The sequence below is a fragment of the Tamandua tetradactyla genome, chromosome 17 (genome assembly GCF_023851605.1).
Source record: "Tamandua tetradactyla isolate mTamTet1 chromosome 17, mTamTet1.pri, whole genome shotgun sequence".
Lineage (NCBI taxonomy): Eukaryota > Metazoa > Chordata > Mammalia > Pilosa > Myrmecophagidae > Tamandua > Tamandua tetradactyla.
The window spans coordinates 72,823,565-72,832,383 of record NC_135343.1 but is presented as its reverse complement, the minus strand read 5'-3'; positions in this window follow the sequence as shown (position 1 = coordinate 72,832,383).

Below are 8,819 nucleotides of genomic sequence, written 5' to 3'. Positions count from 1 at the left end.
TCATTTTCTGTCCCCGGAACTTCAAGTGTTCTCTGTGGCCTGTAGATAAAGTCTGTAGGAGCAGTCAAGCCCCAAAGTTTGGTCTGTTCCCAATTTTTCTTTGCAGCATTTTCTCTAATTACATGAGGTTAAACTGTAGCTGAGAAATTAAAAATTAACAAAGATTATGATTATTGAATCATTTATATAGATGTTTTTCTCTCTGTATTGTAGAACAGGCAGAAGTTAATACCTGAAATTACTGAAACTCATTAGTCTCGGCCCTGTTTATACTTTTGTAATGGTTATCTGTGGCTAGTCTTAGCCCTGTTTATATTTACTACTGTAATGGTTACTATAGCTTAGTCTCAGACTTGTGTATTCTTACTATTGTAATGCTGACAACTCCATGCCCCCTTGTTGGAATCCATACAAACCCTGAACTCCTTAGAATTGGGGAGATAAACTTTTGGGCGGATAGGCATTTGCTCTCCTGCTTCACACCAAGTGTTAAACTCTTTCTCTTTTTGAATCCCCCATGTCATGGATTGGCTGTTATGCGTAGAAGCCACTACTTTTGTTTGGTGCTGTCATGGTCAGGTTCATGTGTCAACTTGGCCAAGCTGTGGTACCTGTTTGTCTGGTTGGGCAAGTGCTAGCCTGTCTGTTGCGATGAGGACATTTCATAGAATTAGATCATGATCACGTCAGCTGCATCCACAGCTGATTCCATTTGTAATCAGCCAAAGGGGAGTGTCTTCTGCAATGAGTGATGCTTAATCTAATCACCGGAAGACTTTTAAGGAGTATTCAGAAGAGACAGGCTCTGTTCCTGCTTCGGCTAGCGAGCCTCTCTCCTGTGGAGTTTGTCCAGACCCTCCGTTGGAGTGGTTGGCTTCACAGCCTGCCTTGTGGATTTTGGACTCTGCGTTCCCGTGGTCACATGAGACACTTTTATAAATTTTATATTTGTGAGTGTTCCCTGTTGATTCTGTTTCTCTAGAGAACCCTAATACAGGTGCCAAAACCATTTGGACTAACACTGCGAAATCTTGTCTGCTTCTGCTGTCCTGTTGTTTTTCTGTTTCCGATGCACTTCCCTCCCGTTTTTCATCTGTGGAATTGAGGAACACCTCCTTCACTAACCCATTCCTGAGCCTGCCTGTCTGATTCACTCTCTATGCTCCCTATTGGAACTATAACTTTGTAACATTCCCACTTTTCAGGTTGCTTAGAAGTTCCTCTTTTTCTTTTAGAAACACGTATTTTTACTGATTTAGAAAATCAATTGATTCTATATGCTAAATCCTGCAAATCAGATAAACACCTGATTAATTCTGTTAGTTCTTTTTTTAGATTCCATTGAATTTTCTTTTAGAGGATTATGTTGGATACATTAGTTTGTACTTCTTCTTTCTAATTTGAAGGGCTTTTAATTTTTTTCTTACTTGATGATTCTAACTAGAACCTTTAGACAATGCTAAATAAAAGTGGTAAGAGTAAACATTATAGCCTTGTTCCTGATTTTAGGAGGAAAGCCTTTTACCGTTAAGTATGATTTGATTGTAGTCTTTTGTAGATGCATGTTGTCAGATTGTGGATATTCCCTTCTATTCCTACTTGGCTGAGAATTTTTATCATGAATGGATGTCAGATTTTGTCAAATGCTTTTCTGTGTCTACTGTGATGATCATATAATTTTCTTTTTTAGTTTGTTGATATGGTGATTCATTTTTGAATGTTAATGCAAAACTAATTTGCATTCCTGGGATGAATTCCACATGATGTGATATTGCTTTTTATATGTTGTTGGATTCAATATCAATATTGAATATAATATTCGTCTATCAATATCAGAGTAAGTGTATTTCAGTAAAAAGAACATTTCCAGGAAGAAAGAAGATCATTTAATAATGATAAGGGGTTAATTTATTGAGAGACTATAGAAATCATAAACTTTCATACACTTGTTGCCAGCGTTGAATTCTTAGCTGTGCCGTAAGGAAGAATTCAAGGGCACAGCACATATTGAACAAGTGGGTGAACGGTCACATGCGAGAAGGTTTAAGGGCACTCTTGCAGAAGAAGAGGGGAGAGGTGCACAATGTTGGGGCAATTTGCATTTGTTGCATAGCTTTACTAACTCCACTTCCTCAGGGCAGTTTATTAAGAAGAGTTTTCTGATACAGGCTCCATTAGTTCTTTTTTCTTTTCTTTCTTTTTTTTTTTTTTTACATGGGCAGGCACCAGGAAGCGAACCCGGGTCCTCGGGCAGGGCAGGCAAGCACTCTTCCCTGCTGAGCCACCATGGCCCACCCTCCATTAGTTCTTATCTTTACAAACCAGGCCTTTGAAAACAAGTCAGAGCTCTTTCTCCTACCCCCACTTCTTGGTGGTAGGTAGTGCATTTGGGTGGGTGTTTTGCTTAGGTGAGTAGTCCCAGGCAGGATGTCTGTGCAAGACAGTTTGTCCCCAACTTGATTATTCATCTTCTTCATGGGATCTTCTCTCCCCTCTCAGGTCCCTGCTCTAGCTACCCTCACCCCTAATAACAGAGTTTCAGATGCACAACAGAAAAATAAATGGAACTTCAAGGAGAAGTAGACAATTATATTAGAGATTTCAATATGTCTTTAAAATAATTAGTAGAAGAAATAGAAGGAAAGTCAGTAAGAATATAGACGTCATGACCAAGACTATCTACCAACTTGACCTATTATGTTAAAATTCTGTTTAGAACTTTGCATCTAGATTCATAATACATATTGGCTGTATTTTTCTTTCCTTGTAATGCCTTTGTTTGGAATTGAAATCAAGGTAGTATGTGGCCTAATAGAATAATTTGGAAAATATTCCCACCAGTTTTCTGGAACAGTTTATGTAGAATCGGTATTATTTACTTAAGTATGATTGTATTAGCCTATGAAGCTGCCATGACCTGGCATTTACTTTGTGGGAAGATTTCTAACTATACATGCCCTTTCTTTAATAGATCTAGATTCTTCAAGTTATTTTTTTCTTCTTGACTAAGTTTTGGTAACTTTTGTCTTTCAAAGAATTTGTCCATTTCATCTAGATTATTGAATTTAGTGGCATAAAGTTGTTCATAATATTTCCTTATTATCTTTCTACCATTTGAAAATTTTTTAGTTATGTCACCTTTCTTATTCATAATATTGGTAATTTTTTTTGCATGGGCAGGCACCAGGAATTGAATCCGGTTCTCTGGCATGGCAGGCGAGAACTCTGCCTGCTGAGCCACCATGGCCTGCCCCCAATATTGGTAATTTTGTCTTCTCTCTTTTTTTTCATCCTAATTAATTTGGCTAGCACTAACCAATTTTATTGCTCTTCTTAAAGAACCAGCTTTTAGTTTCATTGATGTTCTCTGCTGTATTTCTGTTTCCTATTATGACTATCATTATTTCCTTTCTTTTGCTTTGAGTTTCATTTTCTCTTCTTTTTCAAATCTTAAGGTGGAAATAAGGTAATTTATTTGAAAAGTTTCTTTTCTTTTTTTTATTGGCACTTGGTACAATATTCCCTCTAAATACTGTTTTAAAGATATCCCTCAAATTTTGATATGTTGCATTTTCATTTTAGGTCAGTTCAAAATACTCTCTAATTTCATTTTTTTCTTGGACCTATGGGTTATTTAGAGTAAATTGTTTAGTTTTCACATGTTTCATCTATTTGATGGGATTTTCTAGAGATCATTCTCTTATTGATTTCTAATTTAATTCCATTGTGGTCAAGCAACATACCTTGTATGACTTGAATCTTTTGAAATTTATTGAGACTTGTTTTATAGCTCAGTATATGGTATATCTTGATAAAAGTTCTGTATATACTTGAAATGAATGTGTATTCTACATGGAGTGATACATAAATGTCATTTCATGATATATAAATGTTACAACTGATTTTCTTGAAGATCAGGAATCACTGTCCTTCATTGCCTGTGTCCAATGTCTTGAAAACTATAATTCATGAATTTTGTCTTTTTAAAAAAGAAGTTTTATGTTGGATGGTAAACCTCTATTACTCCATCTTCAGAACCAGAAGCACCAGGACCCAATATAAATATAAAGCCCCAGATATGTTTTGATAAATTGAGATTATGTGGGGTGGAAAGTATAGTGGTTACTACTCTCAAATTTTATACTCTACTGGCCTATAATCAATTGTATCAACTTTCTTAATAGACATGCCAAACTTTTGCTTTAGTTCACTTTATCTACTCTCTTAGAGCTTTCTGTACATGAACCAGATCTCGCCTATCTTTAATTTGGGGAATAATTTTCTATCAGCTGAGTTGTTTGATTCTCATTTTTTGTTTCTTTATAAGAATAGTTTTGTATAAAGTTTGCTTGCATTTTTGCATTTCTGTGATCAGAGCTTGTGAGTTAGGGTACAAGATTTCCGGTTCAAAGGTGCCCTCTTCTGTCAGCAAACTATGCATGATTCGCTCAGTAAGTTTTATTTGAGGTGGGGAATGAGAATAATGGGGAGAGTTATGTGTGCTTTTTTTCTTATTCTGTAATTATGCTGGGTCTTAAATTCCCCCTCTTCTATTTTTCTTCACTGTGCATTTTTCAAATGGTACCATTCCCTTCCTTTTTATGCTTTTCTCCCCCAAAAGGCTACCCTTCCAAATCTGTTCTCTTAAGTCCTATGTACAGTAGTTTTTGAAGTTTCTTTTCTACTGTCTGCTTTGATCAAACTGGACTGTGTTTCAGTATTTTAGCACTTAGGGTATACTTTCTCTTTTATCAAGTGATTTTAGATAAATTCGTAGACTTATTACTAGTTTCCTTCTCTCACATGCAAAATTTCTTGTACTATCAGAGATAGCTCACTGAGATTTGAAGTTTATTTTTCTACTTACAGATAATTTGAAGTTTCAAAGTTTTCTGTCTTCTAGCTATGGTGAGGGATCTTGTGTGATTTTATTGGTTCTTATTTACTTACTTGTCCATCTATCTTAATTTATTTATTTTAAACAGGTGTTGGGAGATTTGGATTTATGCAGTCACCCACACCTCAGGTCTCACCTTTTATTCCTTTTTTTTTTTTTTTTTTACAGTGGATATGTATGTACATATGTGGCTGAGAAATCAGAATTTGAAGGATGATTTTTGTCACTGAATCATTGGATAGATATTCCTTTTAGCTTTCTAGTATGTGGTATAGAAGAAGGAAATTCCAGAAGTCTCTAAATTGTAATCCAACTGATTTGATCTCTGATAATGATTGTTTAGCCATTATCTTCTACCCCTGTGATTGTAAAAACATTGTGACTAATCTTCATTTGTACCTGGTTACCCAGTTTTTCAACTTTAGCATCTTATAAATGCTAAAGACAGCCACTAATGTTTATTAATGAAGGGTCTTGGGTCAGCCCAGAACTAACCCACCCCAAATCTAAAGTAATCTTGATGACCGAGACTGGATCTAAACAGAGTGGGCCCACCAGACAGGTCTAGACCTCATCTACCATTTTTTAACACATATTCTCTGACTAAGCATGTAATCAATCTGCGCACGCTCAATAATCACATCACCTCTAATTATATCATTGGGGCCACTGTGCTTATTATTACAAACCCTGCCTATCTTTTCCTCTAATAAAACTATCAGAATTACTGGAGTTCGGGGAGACAGATTTTGGGCTGCCAGACCATCTCCTCTCCTACTACATACCTAATAATAAACTTTTTCTCTCTTTGAAACCCCAGGGTCTCAGGAATTAGTTATTGAGTGCATTGGACAAAAGAATCCATGGCCTTTGTCCAGTAATAATTTGGTGACCCAGATGGGATGAATGCCAGAACCTCTGGAGCCCCAGCAGAGCAGGTGAGCCAGGGAACTGAGCCTTTTGTGGCCACTGGACTGAATTAAGTCTAAAGGCTCAGCAACTGGGGTTTCTCTGTTCTGCCGGCACTCCAGAGACTTTTGGCACCTTGAAAAGCTTCAAAGAGAGAATCCATTTCCAGTTCCATGTCCAGACATCTGTCTGGGTGAGTGGGTCATCAGGGTAAAAGTGAATCAAGATGCAAATAAGTGGTTCAAGTCCCCTTGACCTAGGTCAGGTCACGCTTCCAGAATGATCCTCTTTGCTCTGACTTCTACACCTTGTGATTTTGGGTACCATACTGTGCAGAGTTTGAAGCAATTAACTGGTGTTTAATGAAATTAAGTAGGCCTGTTTAAGTGTTAACCAGTGTGTTACCTAGGTATTGGTTAATTGTCAAATTGGTGTGAAAATGTTTTATGTCTATTTAATTGTTAATTGATGTGTTCGTACAGGGTTTGAAACCCTGGCCTAAATTTGTCTGTTAACTGTACTCCTAAAAAATGAGTAATCCAACAGCTAATTGGCATTTAATGAAGTTAAGAAAGACTGTCTAAATGCTAGCTAGTGTGTTACCTGGATATAGCAAGAGTTGATGTTTGTTTAATTGTTAATTGGTGTGTTAAGCATTTAATATCTGTTTGTTAGCTGGTGTGTTCAGTCTAGTTATTAATTGGTGTGTTCCTACATTTGTATTGGCCAAATGTTCCTAACCGGTTGCTTATTATGGAAATTCTTTTTAAAAAGGGACCCTTTGGGCTGTATTGAAAGTTAAAAAGATTTTGGTGAGTCTATAAAAAAGGTTTTATTTCTGTAACATAATCTAGCCTCAATATGGCTTAAAATGATAGTGCTACCATTATAGTTAAAGATTATAATTAGAGTTGTTCTGCAAAAAGGTAGAAATGGGATGAGATAATATATTCAATCCTTTATTTGTCCCTCTCAAAAATATTTCTGTTTCTGTTTCTTGTATAACTAATTTTCTATTTGTGTCTGTCTGCATTTTCTATGTATATTCTCATACTTCTGGATGGAAATAGCAAATTAATTAGAAAATTCTTACAGAGCTGTATTTGATCTGCTTAGAAATAATTAGGTGTCTGATGTAAATATATAAATTGGTACTTCTGAAATAAAAGAGTAAAAAAAAAAACCTCTCTGAATGGCAAGATTTAAAACCTTGATTAATTTTGTAATTATTGTAAACAAACCAGGACATTAGAAAGAAACTGCCCATGGAATTTCCTTAAGGCAGCAGAAAACTGTTGAAGGGCTGCCTCTGGAAAAAGCAATGACCTTATCCAATGGTATGGTCACTGCTTTTAGTAAAGTAAATCTAAGAATTAGAAATAGTTAAAAGAAGGGTATAGGAACTCTCAAAATTCCATGGCCCTCACCTAAAACTTTCAGATCCAAACTCAAAAAGCCTGATATCTTTTGTTCTGTGCAACCTATCCCTGCCCTAAGGCCCAACCATCTTAAATAGTTATGGGGGAGGGCAAGGCAGAAATATATGACAAGGTATGCTTCAGAATTCTTTTTTATTGGGCCTGGAGATTAGAAATAGTAAGCATAAAAATGCTATAGAATAGACTATGTTTTTTTAATATTATCTTTTCCAATAATACCTCTGCAGTGGTAACTAGTAGTCAAATCATTATTAATATATAAATAGCCTTGAGAGAGAGTAACTGAATAAAATATAATTACCAAATTTCAGTAAGTAAGATGAAAGGTCTTTGAGAGATATAGTAAAGTTTTCCCGCATTTAAGCTTGGGACAAATTAAACAATTGCAGTATATTTCCCAGAACTTGATAGTCAATGTACTTTTAAAACTATTTGTAATTTTAAGATATGAAAACAAAGAGATTTTTTTTCCAATTTCTGATAAAAGGAATTTTATGATAAATTTTCAATTGGACGAATACAATTTTATTCTGCCTGGGTGTGTTCTCCTTAAATTTATACTGGTAAGGTTACAAATAAAATAAACTAGTATTATAAGTACGTTCTCAATATTCCTCTTAACATAGCCTAACTAGATAGGTTAAGTTACATAAACTGAGCAGTGTACCTGAGCATAAAACTTATATAAAGAATAATAAAATTAAAAATATGCTAATGCTTAAAATATACCCTATTTAAGAAATTGGCTAAGTTTAATAAGAAATATAAATGGATTTTTTAATGACCTTGATTACCTGTATTTCAAAGAATCTGGCTTTAAGCTACTTGGCCATTTGTTACCTCAGTGCGTGAAAGAATTTGAATTTGTTGTGGCTTTGTTAATGTCAATCAAAATATTTCTGTTAGTAAATGCTGTCATAAATAGAGAAACCTAATTCTTAGCTTCAGAGAGTTTAGATTCTAGTTAGAATATACGTGTACAAGACCATAGTGTAAGATTATAATAATGAGGGAATAAAAATGCTGGGAAAATTTAGAAGGCAGATAGATGAAGAATGACCTAAGACCTCATAGAAGAGATGACTCTTGTAAGACCTTTAAATAAGGAAGTAGCATTTAAATAACTAGAACTCTGAACTAGTTTTTAGAAACCACAACTGAATTTTATAAACTAACATATTCCTGGTATTATTTAGCATTTGGAAATAATGTTGAGAAAAAATTTGATTTTTTTTCTGGATATGAATCCCTTAAATATCAAAAAGCTGATTACATTTCAAATTTGGGGCTTTTCTGACCTTTGAAGGTAGTGCTGAACTAGACTGAGAGATTTTAGGCATATTGTAAAGTAATCATTTGTGTGTTCTGAGTATAAAGTATATAAATGCCTGGCTGTGTTCCAAACCCAAGCATAAATTTCTTCCTTTTTCCATTATTTTGCAGTATCTGTCTCTTGTCCCCTTCAGGAATACGTTATTAGAAGGAAGCAGGCAGTTTCAAAAGCTTTGTGGATTTTGTTTATCATATATTTTTTTTTAAAAAAGAAAGCTTTGTGTTAAGCTTGATATTCATAC